At 35.6% G+C, this 19,051-nt stretch overlaps 1 protein-coding gene across 3 annotated transcripts in view; it reads right to left on the bottom strand.

Moving 5' to 3' along the window:
- Window positions 1-19,051, bottom strand: part of MAPK10 (mitogen-activated protein kinase 10) — a 441,743-nt gene that overhangs the window by 332,636 nt on the left and 90,056 nt on the right. The gene's annotated exons all lie outside the window — the stretch shown is intronic.

Below are 19,051 nucleotides of genomic sequence, written 5' to 3'. Positions count from 1 at the left end.
ACACTAAAAAAGTTAAGTAAAAATGATAATAGAGAACATCTCCTTGTCTCCTTCTTTATGTCAGGGGGAAAGCTTTCAATATCTCACCATTACAAATGGTGTTTGCCACAATCTTCATATATATATATATATTAACATATGAATTTGGTGGGGGACACAAAATTTAGTCTACAACAACTAGGCCACACACATATATATTCTTCATAATATATATTCTTTATTAAATTAGTGAAGTTCCCCTCACTTCAGTTTGCCAAGAGTTTTTTTAAACCATGGTTGGGTGTTAAATATTATCAAATGCTTTTTCCCTTTTACTTAGACAATTATGTGACTTTTCTCTTTTATTCTGATATCGTGGAGAAACACATCAATTGATATTTCAGATACTAAACTCCCTTTGCATTTCAGGAATAAATCAAGGTAAATTGTGATGTATTATCTTTTTTTAGATTCCTAGATTCTGTTTGCTAGTTTATCTAAGATTTTTTGCATCTTTGTCTATGAGAGAAATTGGCCTGTAATTTTCCTTTACTGTTATGTCCTTGTCAATTTTATATCAAACATTGATGATGATGATGAGATTGTAGAAGAAATGAAATGCTTATATACCGCTGATAGAAGTATAACCATATAATATATAATACATAATTGTTTGGTAATATCTTCTTACTCTGATCATATACATAATCTATGATCACAATTCTACTCCTAGTGATATACCAAATAGGAATGCACATATATTTGCACCAGAACACATGTCCAAGTTATGTTCATAATGACATTATTTGTAAGAGTACAAAAGTGAAAAAACACTGATGTCCATCAATAGTAGAATGGACTTTTCTATTGATACAATAAATTAATTGTGGTATATATTCATTTAGCGAAATATTTCACAACAATGAAAAGGAATAAACTGATGCTGTATGTACCGTCATGAATGATCCTCACAAGCATAATCATAATTGAAAGGAGCCAGATCAAAATAAAAGTATATTTAGTGATGCCACTTATTTAAAATTCAACAATAGGCAGGACAGATCTATAGTGGTAGGAATTCAGGCCACTAATTGTATTTGAGATGGAATCAGTCACTTGAAGAGGACATAAGCTTGTGGGGCATGGAGAGAAATTTGCTTCTGAATTACTAGTAATGTTACTATTCTTGATCTAGGTGATATTTTCACTTTGCAAAAATTTATAGAGCTGTATGCTTACATTTTGTATGTCTTCATGTATACTGTATTCAATAAACTGTTTATTAAAAAGATGATTAGGTAAAAGTAATAAAAAAAAAGTGATTATACATTTTATCTCTGTGGTGATCATATTATAGAGCATAAAATTGGAGGCTGTGTTGGTTCAAGGCCTACAACAAGCAGCTGCCAAGACAAGATTAAACATGCAAGGATTTTATTTAGGGAAATGCTTGTGTGGGAGAAACTGAGAAGAGAGCCAGTGAGGCTGGGAGAACCATAACCACCATGCAAGTCTGACTTGAGTGAAGAAGGAAAGGAGGTTAGGTGGAAGTGTCTTACACTCTGGTATAGCATAAGGAAGTTTCAACAAGGCCATCGGGGAGACCCATGACCCTCAGGAATGGGCCTCCCTTAGTATCCCAGCCATGCTCAGTCACTGGCAAATGCAGCAAAGAATTGCAAGCACAGAAGCTGGCCCTTTGGTCAATCAAGCTCTTTGTGCTGGAAGTATGCAATGCATATTCATATGGCCACTACAGACACTTTGGTATGGCATTTTCTTTTTCTTATTAAAATAGAATTTTATTAACTTCTAAATTTTTATTCATGTTTTAAATTTGCATACGGTAAAATTAACTCTTTTTTAGGGACAGTTCTATGAGCTTTGCCAAATACATACTGTCCTATAGCCACAACCACTATTAAGAAATTTATCAGTTCCGTCACCCTAAAAATTCCCTCATGGTACAATTTTAAGGTGACCCTCTCACCCTATCCCAAGGCCTTGGCAACAACTGATCTGTTTTCTGTCTCCACAATTTTTTTTCTAGACTGTAAGTAAAATCAGATATTATGCAGCCTGTTGAGTTCTTAATACATTTGAAATGAATTCATGTTCCTACATAAATCAATATTCATTTTTTAATTTCTTTTTTCATCTTTTTTATTTCTGAGCAGTAAGTATTTGCATATATGTTTTTGGATAGACAGAATTTTTTTTTTCAATCTTGGTAAATAGGTAGAGGTAGAATTGCAGGGTCATGTGGTAAATGTATGTTTAATGTTAAAGGAACTGTCAGTTTTCCAAATGGCTGTACCATTTTTGCATTTGCATTTCATCTTCACTGCATCTGCAATGTTAGTCCACATTCTTATCATCTCTCGGTGTTCGTTGGGCTTTTTTGTTTTTTATTTTTTGTTTCAGCAATTCTCATAGGCGTATAGTACTATCTCATCTTGGACTTAATTTATATTCCCCAGGTGACTAATGATGTGGAGCACCTGCTCATTTCTTTAGTTGCTATTCACATATCTTTTGTGAATGCCTGCTTAAGTCCTATTTTTTGTTTTTAGCAATTCTAACAGGTGTGTAGTACTATCTCAACTTGGATTTAATTTATATTTTCCAGGTGACTAATAATGTGGAGCACCTGTTCATATCTTTAGTTGCTATTCACATTTCTTTGGTGAAAGTCTGCTTAAATCTTTTCAAGAACTGTATATTTTAATCCATGGGAAAAGATATTCCTTCTAGCCCCAAAATTTCTATGTCCAAACATTTTCTGAGTTTCAGACGTTTCTCTTTATATGAGAATAAAAACAAAACCTTTAAGGGAAATCTCCTCATCTCTCTTTAAAATACAAATTGTTGAGCTGAAACAGACTGCCAGATGCTTCCTCAGCAAAGATGGGTTTATTTGGAATCAGCAGAGAATTGCAGTTTGGGGTCTGCAACCATGATGAGCCACATGCAAGTCCCTGCACTGCAAAGGAAGGAGAACGTTTTTACAGAGAAGAAAAGAAAGTGGGGCGGGGGGCTATCGTAAACAAAGCATCCATGGTTTTTCACTGGCTAAGTCCTTGCCAGGAAAGAAGAGTCTTTCCTTTTCCTGTTGAGCTCTGCTATCATCACAGAGCATGAGTACTCCCTCTTCTGGTTCCCTAACTCTTTTTAATTAATTTTTACATTTTCCCCTTTTGACCAAGATCTTTCTCTGAAAACACTGATGATCAAGACTCAGGGGTTTTAGTTTCAGCAGCTTTTTCCTTCAATATTAGGAAATTTTTCTTAGGTGTTATGTCTCATATTGGATGGAAAGTGCACAAACTGGAAACCTATTATGGTCACATAAGTAACAATGAGAGGTAGGAGGGAGAACTCTCAGACACTATTTATCCAAAGTACAAATATTATCAAGATCATAGACATTGGAGATCATCTGAAGCATTACATCATCATCAAAGGTTTGGCGACAAATTTCCAACAGATCTGGTCAGAATGTCTTGGAAATGTTGTCTCATCAGCTATTGTCTACATCAATCCCAGGAAATCTTTATTTTCAGGTTATCAGATGATATGCAGGTCAGAATTTGACATCTTCTTTAGATGTGTCACATGGATCCAGGAGTCTGTTCCTTGGAGTTTGGTAGCACAAAGCTTGGTTAGTAGTACTTGATAGGGCCTTTCCAGTGAGGCTGAAGAGAGTTCTTCTGGAGGTATCTTTTCCAATAGATGAAATCTCCAGGTTGCACACTGTGATGCTTAAGGTCTTTATCTTCCAAGAGCACACTGTGAAAAGATTGTTCTACCTAACATGGTTATTTTTAATAGAAGCAATTCGGCCTTGCAATATTGGAGTATCTCTCCTTTTATCAGTTGTGAGTCAAAAGAAGGAGGAATCAAGTACACTGGGCAGCTGGTGACTATCTTAAAGGATGAGAGCTATGAGTTCCAAAAGCAGGGGCTCTGAGAATTAGAGGAACAAGTGGCAATGCCTTTGGTCACATTATTTGCAAGGCTTCTTCTAATTTTGCCAGTTGAGTCTTAAAAATGCCATTAGTGCATGTGACTAAACCAGATGTTTCAGGGTGGTAAGTACAGTGAAAGTGCTGTAAAACAAGCCCTACAGCACAGACTTGTTAAAACACTGGGCTAGTAAAATGGGTTCCTCAACTACTACGAAGACTGAAAGGAGCTGTCCAGGTAGGGGTAATCTTTCCCAAAAGGACTTTAGCCAGAGAAGCAGCAGTAGCAGCCTGTTTGCAAGGGAAGGCTTCAGTCCAGTGTGGAAACGTACAAACTATGACTAAAACATATTAATACCCATTAGACGAAGGAAGTTGTATGAAATCCATTTGTCAGAACTTGAATGGTCCATTTAGTTAAAAATGCACATTGAGGAAGGGGCAAGAATTTCACACGTAAAATTGACCAGAGTCGTTCTGGGGGTAGGAGTGCCCTCAAAACACCTAGATAACTGGACTCCCATTTCCTAGAGGTCTTTCCTCTAGAGTAAAGCACAATTTTCAAAAGCTCAAACAATTTACAGCACAACAGCTCAATTCAAATAGCTTACAAGCCAATCCCACTCAGCCTTAAGGAGACGGCTTAATCCTGGAGGAGGCAGGCTGAAAGATTTCTGTTTTTGTTTTTGTTTTTGTTTTTGTTTTTTAAGCCAGACTCCAGAAGAAAGCTCTTTCAAAGGACTAGGCTAAAGGCTGAAAAACCTGGCACCATTTCAGAGAAACAACTCCTATTCCTGAAGGAATGTGTGTGTTCTCTGAAATATAAATTCCACACCTGATAATTTATTATGCGGAAATAATTAAGAATATACATAAAGATACATATTTGTACACATACACATACAAACACACATACATTTAATACAGTGTTGTCTGTGATATAAGAATGTTGAACATAATCTAACTGTTTGACAATATGAAATTGTTGCAATAAAATACATGCTGACACAATGGAGTATCATGTGGTAATTTAAAATGATGTTTCAGGTATGGGTTTTGATATTAAAAAAAGTATTCCTGATAAATCACTGTGAGAAAAAGACAGATCATAAAAGATACGATTTTATGCTCCTATCTTAGTATGTGTCTATGAGTGTGCATTTGAAAATACTTACACAAAGAGTTAGCACTGGTTATCTCTGGGTAAGTGTAATAATTGATGTTTTCCTCTTTATATTTCTGATTTTCTGTTAATGAGTATTTCTTTAGTAATGGGGAAGGGAGAGGGAATAAAAGCAAAGCATTACAGAGAAATAAAAACATATTTAATTATTAATAGTGATGGATGAATCATCAAGAAAAAGTTTAAATGTGTTTGGTATACTTATTAAAGGAGGCAGATTCATATTAAATATTAAACTATTCTATTTAGTTGAGTATGTTTCATTTCTACAGAGAAAACCTCATTCCTATGAAGGAAAAGGAGATAGGGTATATTTGTGTGTGCATATCTGCATGCATATGGCATAAAAGTGTGAGTACCCGTCTGTATATTCTTCAAAGTAAACCTGGGATTCCCTAGCCTTTTTCACTTAGTCATAGAAATATTGGACCTGGAGGGCAATGTTCTGATTCATCTCAAAGCTGGCACCGGAATTGCTAAAAATATCTTTATTCTCATTTTGCTACAAGCATTGAGTTCACAGAGGAACTCACACTTCAACAGTTTCTCTCAGTTTGGGTCAAGGAGACCTACTTTTGTGTTACATAGTTACAGAAACCATATGAACCTTTTAGCCACAAAGCATGTGTCCCAAAGACAAGATATTTCACAATAGAAATTTCGGGCTTCAAACAGTGGCTTTCATAGCTCATATGGTTGTGTAGATTTCTTCTCACTTAAAGCTAGAAAGTTGGTTCCCAGAGGACTTTATTTCCTTTATCTTTTTCTAATAATCTCAGCCTTACTGACACCCAGAGTACAAGCATTTTCCTAAACAGAAGGTAGTTTCCAAGTCATTCAAAAACACTGTACTTTTCAAAGCAATCTCAATCAAAGTCACAGTAATCTGATATGCCATGAAGCTGGAGTGATTTAGAAAACATGGGCCAAGATGCCAATCAGCTCAGAGACATCATCCACACTAGAAGACAAAGAAGAAAACATACAAGCAGCATATTCAGGGAGGATTCTGATTCCCTCTGCTGCCCCCATTGAAGACTCTCCTGCAGCTTTCTCGTATTTTGTTAATAAATAGACCAGTAACAAACTCCACTAGGAGCTTGAAAATATTTTTATTTCATTCTAGGGACACAAAAGGAGGTCTCCTTGTGAGTTATTGAAATATGGAGACAGAAATCAAACAAGTTTAGCAAAAATTGTCACATTCCCCGGGAAACGAAGATGGAAATCAAGTCAGTCCCTGACTCCTCCAGAACAAATAAAACTAATGCTTTGTTTTTCCATTTTACCCTTGATCAGCAGAAGCATTAGTGGCATTTTTCAAATAAAATGACAGCTAGAGTAAGGAGTGCTAACAGAGACATTTGTTCTAATTTGAGTTGAATATGATAGAACTTGTTACAATAACAAACCACATAATATCATTTTTTAAGTTCATCTAAATTCTTAAAATATTTCAATCTTCTTTCCTAGTAACTTTTCTTTACATTTTTATTATAATTTATAATGTATTAGAAACATACATACGTCAGTTTAACCCTCACAACTGCCTCTTTGTCAAAGAAAGAAAACTAAAGTGCTTGGAGGTTAATTAGCTTTCCTAAGGTCACACATAATTACAAGATGTTAATCCTTTGTTTCGTTTGCTTTAAATCTTTTGTTCTTTTTAGAAATGAAATATTATACACATAACTGAAATCCCTGTTCTATTCCTCAGTGACTCTATTCTTCATTATACCCCAGAAGAAATCACTATCCTAAAGAAATGTACCTTTCTGTTATATTATTGTACTTTCATTAAACACATATGTATTCATAAATGATGTATAGCATTGTTTTCTGTGTATTATTTTGCATTTGCTTTTTTTACTCTATGTTTTTGTGATATGGCCACTTTAAATCATATAAATCCAATGCATTAATTTAACTTACAGCAGTCGGTTATACGAATATACCACAATCTAATTATTTCTTCTCCTAACGACAGATATTTAGGATGTTTCAAATGTTTTAATACTAAAAACAATGTCCCTGAGCAGACTTCCTGTTTTCAGTCAGTCCTTCCAAGGAGCTTGGAAGTTGGCAGTCCACCCTAACAATAAGTAAAAATTTGAAAAATCAACAACTCTACTGAGATCCATCAAAGAAGAGAGGTCACAGAGCAAACTGCTACCCCCAAAATTGGAGAAATGCATATAGAGAATTATAATTTACCAGTGCAGAAATCCATGAGCAGAAACCTCCATGAGAATCAGTGCTGGGGTAGGAAAACCTAAATTGTAATTGATGAATTGCTGGAGACTCAATGTGGACAAGTCGAAGAGTTAAAAATTCTGGGGTGGAGGATGCTCCTCTTAGGGAAACCCCACACTTTTGTGAGTTTTACCGTCAGGACTTCTACCAAGTTCTCACAGTGAAGACTGGAGGAAAAACTCTCTTGTGCTTCTTGTAGGGGAGAGAAAAGTAATCACTTAAAAATCACTAGAGCATTCTGTTCCTAACAAAGTTTACCTTCAAGAAACTATTTTACAAGACCCTAAACTACTGGGGGCCTAATCTACTTGCGGGAAAGGAACTCCAGCCATTCAAACCCAACTCCAGCCCCTTTCAAGCCATCCTGTCTCCCATAAGGCAGGGGAAAAAACACTGAGAAGCACTTGTGAAGTTCAGAGAGCAGGGGTGCAGACTCACTAAATCACTGAGATCAAATCATAGGACTACAGAACACTTCCCCTCTCCCAACACCTTATCACCACACCGCTAAAGGACTATTTACAGAAATTCTTTTTACCCAGAACATCATGTCTGCCTTTTAATAAAAAAACACAAGGCATACTAAAAGGCCAAAAAAACACTGTTTGAAGAGAATAAATAAGCATCGGAACCAGATTCAGATATGGCAGGAAAATCAGAATTATCATACCATGAATTTAAAACAACTGTGATTAATATGCTTAGACTTCTAATGGGAAAAGTACACAACATGCAAGAACAGATGGGCAGGCAATATAAGCAGAGAGATAGAAATTCTAAGAAAGTATCAAAAAGAAGTGCTAGAGATCAAAAACACCGTAACAGAAATGAAGAATGTCTTTGATGGGCTCATTAGCAGATTAGACACTGCCAAAGAAAGAACCTCTGCACTTGAGGATATGCCAATAGAAACTGAAAAGCAAAAATAAAAAGACTGAAAACAACAGAACAGAATATCCAAAAACTGTAAGACAACTACAAAAGGTGTAACATAACAAAATACCAGAAGGAGAACAAAGAGAGAGGAACAAAAACAACATCTGAAGCAGTAATGACAGAGGATTTGACCAAATTAATGTCTGACACCATAACACAGATCCAAGAAGCTCAAAAACACCAAGCAAGATAAATGCCAAAAAAAAAAAAAATCCCACTATACCTAGGTATGTCACATTCAAACTGAAGATAATCAAAGATAAAGAAAAAAATCTTATTGTATGCCAATTAATCTCAATTAAAAAGAAAAGAAAAGAAAAAACCTTGAAAAAAGCCAGAGGAAAAAACATCTCAACTAAGGAGGAGCAAAGATAAAAATTATATCTGATTTCTCTTCAGAACCCATGCAAGCAAGAAGAGAGTGAGGTGAAGTATTTTAAGTATTCAGAGAAAAAAAAAAAAGACACCAAAATAGAACTCTGTATCTTCTGGAATTATCCCTCAAAAGTAAAGGAAAAATGAAGACTTCTCAGGCAAACAAAAATTAAGGGAATCCATAGCCAGCAGGCCAGCTTTGCAAGAAATGTTAAAAGAAGTCCTTCAGAGAGACGGAAAATAATATAAGGTCAGAAACTCAGATCAACATAAAAAAAGGAAGAAGATGAGAGAGAAGGAATATGTGAAGGTAAATAAAACTTTTTTTCTTATTCTGAGTTGATCTAACATATAACAGTTTGTTCAAAATAATAATAGCAACAATATATTTGATGATTATTGCTTATATATAAGTGAAATGAATGACACCAATGATACAAGGAATGAGAGGGAGGAATTAGTCAGGGTCCTCCAGAGAAATTGAGAAATTCCAAGATCTGCTATCTATAAGCTGGAGACCCAGGAGAACCAGTGGTGCAATTCAGTGAGTCCTTAAGGCCTGGGAATTAGGGCAGCTGCTTGTGTAAATTCCGGTCAGAGGAAGAAGAAAATAAGATGAGTTGTCCTAGCTCAATTAATGAGGCAGGAACAAAGGGATGAGTTCTTCCTTCCTCTGCCTTTTGTTCAGTTCAAGCCCTCATTGGATTGAATGATGCTCACTCATATTAGGTAGGGCAATTACTTTATTAAGCCACCAATTCAAATGTTAATCTCATCCAGAACACCCTCAATGACACACTCAGAAAAAAATGTTTCATCTAGGCACCTCTCAGCCAATTAAGCTGACACAAAATAAACCATCATGCTTGGTTATTATAAAGTACTTGCAGTACCCATGAAGCGGTACAGTGTTAGTTGAAAATGTACTTGGATTAGTTGTAAATGTATATTGTCAATTCTAGGGCAACCACTTAAAAAAGTAAAAACATGGTAGCAAAGCCAATCTGATAGATGACATAGGTATCAATTGCCAAGTGCTTTAGAAATTCTAAGATAAAATACTTGACAATTACATTACCTAACGCCTAAAAAATATTCTACTGTGAACATCCTTTCACACGTCTCCCTGGGCACGTGTGGCTGGAACTGCTGAGTCACAAGGTGTCCAGAGGCATCTTCCACCCTGCTGGGCCTAACCACACTACCCGCAAAGTGGTTGTACCATTCAGCACTCCACCACCAGTTCTTGCTATTGTTCTCCATCCTTGTTAATACTTCTTTTAAACTTTGGTGTGTGAAATGATCTATCTCATTTTAAGTTGCCTTCCCGTAATTATTCACATGGGTGGTCATCTTTTCATGTGTTTGTTAGCCTAAACTTCCTCTTTGAATTACCTGTTCATATCTTTGCTTACTTTTTCTACTAGTTTGTTTGTCTTTTTCTTACTGACGTATTAAGAGTCCTTTATATGTCCTAGATAATAACCCTTTGTTGGTTCTATGTATTACAAATAAATATCTCTTCTCAGGTTTTGGAACTCATCTTTTCACTTATTTATGGTGCATGTTAAATTTTTATAACATAAACTGTCTTTATAAGTGGAAGTAAGATATTTGCAAAACATGCTATATAAACCAGGCCTCTGAATTACTCTTCCCTGTGTTTACTGCTTTTGTTATTGTTATTTTTCTTCAATAAACCGTATTTGTGCAGAGCACAAAATTCAAAATACACAAAATGAAAAACACAAACAATAAATTTTCCTTCCTCTGTTCCTCAAGAACTTAGTTTCTCTCCCCGATGCAAACCTCACACTAATTTCTTTATATCTGTACAGATATAGACCATGTATTTATAAATATGTATCACACAAAATGATAATAAGCTACATTATTATATTCCTTGCAGTCTTCTTATAAAATATGTATCTTAGGAATACACACAAGTGTGTATTTCTAGACAATCCAAATTATTAGTACAGTACATAAAATGGCTTCCTTCTTTTTTATACCTTCCTAGTCTTCCACATGTACGGGAGAAACTGTAGCCTAGTGAGAATATGTCACCTCTGGAGCCTAAGTTTGAGACCCAGATTCCTTATTTATCAGGAACAAGTTATTGTCCTCTCTGAGTCTGTTTCCTCTTTTATAAAAGAGGATGACAGTCATTCTCACCTCATATATTTATTGTGAGACTTAAATTGTATATGTAAAGTGCATAAGATGGTGCTCAGCACACACTAAATATTTCCAAAAGCTCATATTTTCCTCACAAATCATTTAAACAATACTCTATTAAAGAGCATTTGGATCATCTCCAAAAGTTTCTATTATAAATAATACTGTTATTAATATAGTTGTACATTCATTTTGCTCATGTATCAATATACTTTAGATCAACACATTGAAAATATATAGCAGGATCAAAGGCTATATGAATTTCTTAGTTAACTAGGTATTACTAAGTTACTCTCCAAAAAGTTTGTATCAAATTACACTCTTACCAGTAATGTAGGAGAGTAAGTTTCCTTATGTTGTGCTAACCATGTATTATCAAACTTTCGTTTGCCAACTTAATATAGTGAAAAGAAGTAGTGTATTATTATGGTTTTATATTTGTCTTCCTCTTATCATGAGTGAAGTGTTTTCATTTTTATTTCCTTTTTTCATAGTTTCCTTACTTTTCTGTTAGCCTATGGTCCTTTTTCTTTATTGATTTATAGAATATTTTATATATTAAAACAGCACTTTTGTCTAATACATTTCAAATGTTTCCAGTTTTATGATTTTTCTATGTTTATAATATTTTAAATTTTTTTATAAAATTAAATTACATCATTTTAGTGGGTTTCAGAAGGGTAGTGTCATTTGTATAAAGGCCTTCCAAACACCAAGGTTATAAAACCATCTCCCATGATTCCTCTGCTACATAATAGTTTTAATATGTTAATACTATGCCTTTGACCAATATGGATTTCTTGGGGTGGGGGGGAGACAGGGGTCATACTTTATGCTTTCTTTTAAGAAGCTATCCAATTGTCCTTTAAGAACTTATTAAATAAAGCATCTTTTCCCTGTTAATTTCAAATACCACTTTTACATTAAAACCCCATATATATTTGACAGCATTTCATAACTTTCTATTCTTTCTGTTCATATACCAGTACTACACTTAATTAATGTAGCTTTATTATAGCATATACATATTAATATGTGATCAGCAAATCCTGCCTAAATCATCTCTCATTTTTTTCATAGTTAGAATTTTCCAGGCTATAATTTCTTAATCATTTTTTTGTATGGATTTCAGAGTAAACTTGTCTAGTTAAAACAAAATAAAAATCCTATTAGTATTTTAGCTTAGATGTATATATTAACTTAGGGAGAAATGTCAGCTTCATAATATTGAATCTTCCTTTCCATGAACATGGTATGCCTCAATGTTTGTCCAAGTCTTCCTTGTGTTCCTCAGTAATATTTTAATTTGTTTCATGTAGATCTTGTAAATTTTTGTAAATTTTATTTTTAGGTATTTCATCTTTTATCACTATTACAAATAAGCATTTTTCTATAGCATCTCCTAACTGGCTCTTGTTTCTCTATTGTTCTTGGAATCTCATTTTCTTATCTCCTAATCTAATCCTCTATGAAAAATTTCTACCCCTGTAATCCGTCAAAATCTTCTGAAGCTCTAGGCTGACCAACAGGTACTAATCAAAAGACAGTACAAATGTCATCATGGTCATGAAGGTAACATATACCTCTTACTTATTTTATGAACTTAGAAATAAATTCAAGCTAAAGAATGCTTTATTCAAGATCATCAGTAGTCTTGATGACCTGTGTGTTTCCATAATACAAGTTTTAATTGTATCTCAATTTACCATGACATAAAATGGAAAAACTACCAGACCCTAGTTCAACTTTAACATGATATATAGCCTATTTACACAGGTTTTGGTATACCAAGAGCAGTGGACTCTTCCTAACATGATCCCCAATAAGTAATGCATGCCTTTACATAATCCCCTTTAGGGCAGAAGAAACTATGACCTGCTTCTTAGTTAAAAGAATATGGCAAGAGTAGTAGCAAAATCACTCCCTTGGTTAGGTTACATTATATGGCGAAAGTGATGGTGTATAGTCACCCTGTGATTATGCTGCATTATATAAGAATGTCTCTCAGACTGGAGGGAGTGATTCTCCTGCTGGCCTTGAACTATGCTGCCATGTTGTAAGAGGGCCTTGTGTCAAGCAAGTGAGTCCTTCAGTCCCATAACCTCTTGGACCCAAATTCTTCCAACAATCACAGGAGCTTGGAAGAGGACCCTGAGCTCCAGAAAGAAATGCAGCCCAGCTGGCACTTTGACTGCAGTCTTGTGAAACCCTGAGAAAAGAACCTTGCTAAGTTGTACCTGAACTTCTAATCCATGGAAACTGTGAGATAATAAATGCACATTGTTTCAAGCCTCTAGGTTTGTGGCAATTTATTAGAGTAGCAATAGAAAACTAATGCACTATGTCAAATCCTGTCCCCGAACATTACAACTACAAATAGCAAATATCTCTTAGAGTTCAGTAACTTTATGACGGAGGCTAGTTCTGAGCAAAAAAAAATCAGTATGAAATGGTTTCGTTTTCTCTCTAAATTTATAGTGCTGTGAGTAGGGAATTCCAGAATATCCCCAGACACTCCAAAACTCAAAACTTTGACATGACTCTTTCATACCACATACATCAAAACCTAAGCTAAATATTATTCACCAGCATTCAGAATTGTCAAAATTGAAATCTTCTGTAAGTGCAAGAGTCTACTTGAAAAACAAAAGTACTATATTTATAACTGAAAATGGTGTGGGGGAAACAAAAGTTTATTTTAGAATAATGGAAACACTTCATTTATCTCTGCCTTTGCCTCTTCAGTTACCCCTGGGGTATGAATTTCAGTGCTTTTTTTACACTCAGGAATAAAACCACAATAGGTTACCCATAGTTACAGCCATAGTGACATTTCCATGGCAAACCGAGTTTTCTAGAATTTCATATAATATAGCTATTTGAACACTTACAACCCCTGAGGTTAAACTTGACATTTAATGTCTCAAGTCTTAAAGCAAACTGTTCCTTTTGTTTAAAAAAGAACATTAAAATGTTGGCTTACAAAACAATATGTTGGCTGACCAAATCCTTTTAATGCTTGCAGTCCTTGAATTCAAAACTGTTTTTTTCATTAAAAGTTATTTTCTTCTTTTTTCTTCTCCCAATATTGTAAAAGGCTATGAAATTAGTGTCTGACATGCTACTTGGATGTAAATCCTGGTGTATTATTCACCCTCAGTCACGCAAAGAAAAGGATCATATCCAAAGGTACATTTTAGAAAGATCCTATGAGTAGACAGAATTCTCTGAAGAGGATGGGAATTTACATCACAAGGATTTTAAAGGAGCTTGCCCCCATTCAGGATCCGAGAAAAGCATAGACCACCAATGAAGGAGGCAAGGCCAGACTCTATTTATTTGTAGAGTCCTCTTGAGTCTACAAATAAGTTGTATTCATCATCTAGTTTTAAGTTTTCATGCCCTACACTGTTAATCCCAAACCTTCTGGAAAGCTGGTACATGACAACCTTGTACTAGCAGTCCTGTTGTGAATTATTAGATATAATAAGATATATATTCTGGGGATGATGCAGTGAAGAAAAGGGGACCTTCACCAAACCATCCTGCCTGAGACTAGCACAGTAATAGCATGAATAATAAAGCCAACATTTATATGGCATACTATGTGGAAAGCATCCTACATAGGTAGTAAATCAAATAAACTGCTTTAATTTGACTTCCCTTGGAAGAGACCCTGGGGCGAGGATTTACATGAAAGTGATTTAATAAAAAGGGTTTTCAGGAAAGGCGGGAGTGGTGGAGCAGGACCTGAGAGTGAAGGAGGCCAAGCAAAGGTGTGAGCCACGTCAGGGGAACGCGATCCCACAGGAGCTTTGGTGTAAAACATACCTCAGGATTATGTCACCCAGTGTATCTGATGGTTAGGAGGCAAGGAAGATGGAGTTATTTATACTCTACAGCTATCAGTCATTGGTTAGAGGTTGAGGATTAGGGAGACAAAGACATAAATTCCCAAGTACTTTCGGGTCTTGAGTACAGACAAAGGTAGTTGACAATAGAGACACCCAGTGCTGGATGGGGAGTGACAGCTCATCTGGAACATGTGTGCACAAAAATAGAAACAAAATCTGAGGATATCAGACAACCCCCTCACTACATAACCCTCACAACAACCCCATGAGTTAGCGATTCATTTTAACCACTTTATAGGTGAGGAGACTGAAATACAGAAAGATTAAGTAAGATACCCAAAATCCTACAGTTGATAAGCGTCAAGCCAGGATTTGAAAACAGATCATCTGGCTCCAGAGCCTGCACACGTATGCACGTTATTACTAAGTCAAGTGCTAGAGCAGAGTACGCAGAGGCCAAGGGCAGAACATAACCACGGTTAGGAACTAAACAGTATTAGAGAACAGGCAGAACCAGGAATGGCTAACATGCAGCGCAAATATACTAAAGCAGAGTGATCCTCGTTTGGGGAAGCTGAGTAATGAGACCTTTATGTTAAGTGGTTAGAGCCTACACAGGCATCAGACATTTGGGTTACACATAACATTCACTTTCACTCAGAGCTTGCAGGTGAGAGAAATTATTGCAGGCAGGACAGTAGCTGTGGGGAAAGAGAAGGAGCAAAAGAAAAATTTCTCTGCTTCTTCCCTTTCCCTCCCTAATTCCCACTTCCTCCTTCTCCTCTGCATGCACTTTTATGCACGTGTGCATGTACACACATACACACACACACACTGAAATCTGAAAGCTTCTTTCAGTTTGTTTCTGATATTTATCGAGAATAAATAGAGAAAATTGGCAGAGACATGAAATTCAACACACCATGACAAGGAACAAAGTCAGAGAATTTCCTATAAGCTAAGCTTGCCTATCAAAATAGCTTAGGTAACAGACAGCTTTTTAATTAATTTTAAAAGCTAGTTGCTTATACGTAATTTGAGAATCCCTGGGAAGATTTGTATCTATAGAATATTTCTTTTGTCAATCAAATTATTATTAAATCTACCATTAGATCTTCCCTCATTTGAATATCATAGACTTTCAACTTTTAATGTCTCCAGTGGGTTTCAGGAACAGGGTAGACTGAGACGTACAGACTCCCCTCATGTTACAAAATAACAAAATACTGGATAAAATATAACCCCCAAATTAGTTTACATAGCTAGGTAATAATAATAAATTTAAAAGGTAAATCAAGTGCCAGAAATGAAGCAAAAACTCAAAGCCAGAGATGTGACAAAAGAAGCCAATGTTATGGATCTGGAGGGCAGGGCCAGGAGACATGGCACAGAAAACCAAGTCCTGGAAAAGGCTGTCTCCAAGATAGGAAACTTAAGGTAAAAAAAAAAAAAAAAACAAAACTCTACCCAACATAGAGGAAAAAGTCTCTCTTCAGTAATTAAATTCCCAAGGCTGAACCGTGGTTGGGTATATTTATTAATTATATATATAGAGAGAGAGAGACAGAGAGAGAGACAGAGAGACAGAGACAGAGACACAGAGAGTAATTGGCATAGGCATACACAAACAGACAAACAGAATCTATTGGAGACACCAGAAAGAGATCACATTTATCTGGGAACTGGATATATGGCACAGATCACATTAAAAATATCAGAGGAAGAGGGACAGACTGGCCGAGTGCTGGTAGGCATATTTGATTATCCATAAGAAAAAATAAAATAAACTTAGATATCGATCTCACATCATACCCAAAAATAAATTCCAGACAGATGAAAAACACAAGTGTAAAAATCAAGCCTTTCAGAGTGCATATAGGAGAATACTTTCATGACATTTAGTTAGGGAATTATTTCAACAGGGCATAAAAAGCACAAACCACAAAGAAAGGGATTGGAGAACTTGGTGTGGCAGACTGTATCATTATGAAAATATTTGCTGCCCCACTCTCTACCAGGTTCACCTGTGGGAAATTATATACCCTAACTCCATGTACTTGCTTTGGCCAGTAAAATACAGGTAAAAAGAGACATGTGCCAATAAACAGCAAGGTCCTACTGTCTATTATAGGGAACTATATTCATTATCTTGTAATAACCTATAATGAAAAAGAATATGTACGTGTATATGTATGACTGAATCACTATGCTGTATACCACAAACACAACACTGTAAATCAACTATACTTCAGTTTTTTAAAAATATGTGCTACCTGCAAACAGAAGCTTTAAGAGCCTTCCTGTGAGTCTGCAATCTCTCTCTTCTCTCTGCTGTAAGACTGGCATGTCCAAAATAAGAACTACATCTTCAGCTATGATCCCTGGACTGAAAAAAATGTGAAGCAGGGCCTGTCAACCCATGTGAATGTGAGTAAAAAGTAAACCTTTATTGCAGTAAATGCTGAAATTTGGGCATTCCCTTACCATGGCATGATTTATCTTAGGCTGACTAAAACACTTAGCTACATTCAAATTTAAAAACTATAAAAGCATACCATTGCATTAAAAAGAATAAAATACCTAGTAATAAACCTACTTAAGGAGGCAAAGGACCTGTCCTTCAAAAACTATAAGACACTGATGAAACAAATTGAAGATGACACAAACTGATGGAAAGCTATACCATGTTCTTGGACTGGAAGAATCAATATTGTTAAAATGGCCATACTACCCAAGGCAATATACAAATTCAATGCAATCCCTATCAAATTGCCAATGACATTTTTCACATAACTGGAATAAAAAATGTTAAAATTTGTATGGAAACACAAAAGACATTAAATAGCCAAAACAATCTTGAGAAAGAAGAATGTAGCTGGAAGAATCACACTCCCTGTCTTCAGGTTATACTACAAAGCCACAGTAATCAAAACAGCAAGGTACTGGCACAGAAACAGACATATACATCAATGGAACAGGATAGAAAGTCCAGAAATAAACTCATGAACTTATCATCAATAAATCTATGACAAAGGAGGAAAGAATATACAATGGAGAAAAGACAGTCTCTTCAATAAGTGATGCTGGGAAAACTGGACAGCTACATGTAAAAGAATAAAATTAGAGCATTCTCTAACACCGTGTATAAAAATAAACTCAATATGGATTAATGGACCTAAATGTAAGACCAGATACTATAAAACTCCCAGAGGAAAACATAGGCCGAACACTCTTTGACATAAATTGCAGCAGTATTTTTTTCAAACCAGCTTCTAAATAAAAGCAAAAATAAACAAATGGGACCTAATTAAACTTAAAAGCTTTTGCACAGCAAAGGAAACAATAAACAAAACAAAAAGACAACCTACAGAATGGAAGAAAGTATTTGCAAATGATGTAACAAACAAGGGACTAATTTTCAAAATATACAAACAACTCATACAGCTTAATATCCAAAAAAATAGACAGAAGACCTAAATAGACATTTCTCCAGAGAAGACATCCAGATGGCCAACAGGCACATGAAAAGATGCTCAATGTTGCTAATTACTAGAGAAATGCAAATCAAAACCACAATGAGATATCACCTCACACCAGTCAGAAAGGCCATCATTAAAAAGTCGACAAATAATAAATGTTGGAGAGGGTGTGAAGAAAAAGGAACCCTCCTACACAGTGAGATAGATACAGATATAAATACAGATACAGTGATAGAGGCTAGGTTAGAGATAGATAGGTATGGATATACTGCATGATACCATTTAGCAAATTTAAATACATTAAACAATATTCTGCGTGTGTTTGTGTTTGATGGACCATATATAAGCAGCGAAGTCTAAAAGCAAAGAGAGATACATATGTATCTCAGTATAGTGGATAAATCTGGGGAGAAAAATAAGGAAATGAAATTGGTTGCAAGGATTCATTGTCTCTGTAGTATATTATTTGAAAAATGTTTTTGGAGTAACTATGGCCCAAAACATTGACATCCGTGAAATCAAGTGGTGAATAGTAACGATGTTGAGTTTTACTAGAGCCCTGTGATCCTGGAAACCAGAAATGTCTGAAAAAAAAAACCCACCCACCCATTCTTTTGTATTATGGAAAATGGCTTACTGCAAAGAACCACTGGTCCTGTGTAAATTAGGTAAGATGCACAGGTGGCACGATTGTTTACCTTAGACATGGCCAGATACAGACCTTACAAATTCCCATTCTTTGTCTCATAACTGGTAAGGTGAACTGCTTGTCCCCACTGATCTGTTGGAACAAAAGGCTTGTTAAACTATGGTTAACTTCTCTCCTACTTCCAGGTCTCTCAACTTTGG

The sequence above is a fragment of the Camelus ferus genome, chromosome 2 (assembly GCF_009834535.1).
Source record: "Camelus ferus isolate YT-003-E chromosome 2, BCGSAC_Cfer_1.0, whole genome shotgun sequence".
In the NCBI taxonomy this organism is placed as follows: Eukaryota; Metazoa; Chordata; class Mammalia; order Artiodactyla; family Camelidae; genus Camelus; species Camelus ferus.
Note: the sequence above shows the minus strand (reverse complement) of the source record. Positions and strands in the feature narration are given on the sequence as shown.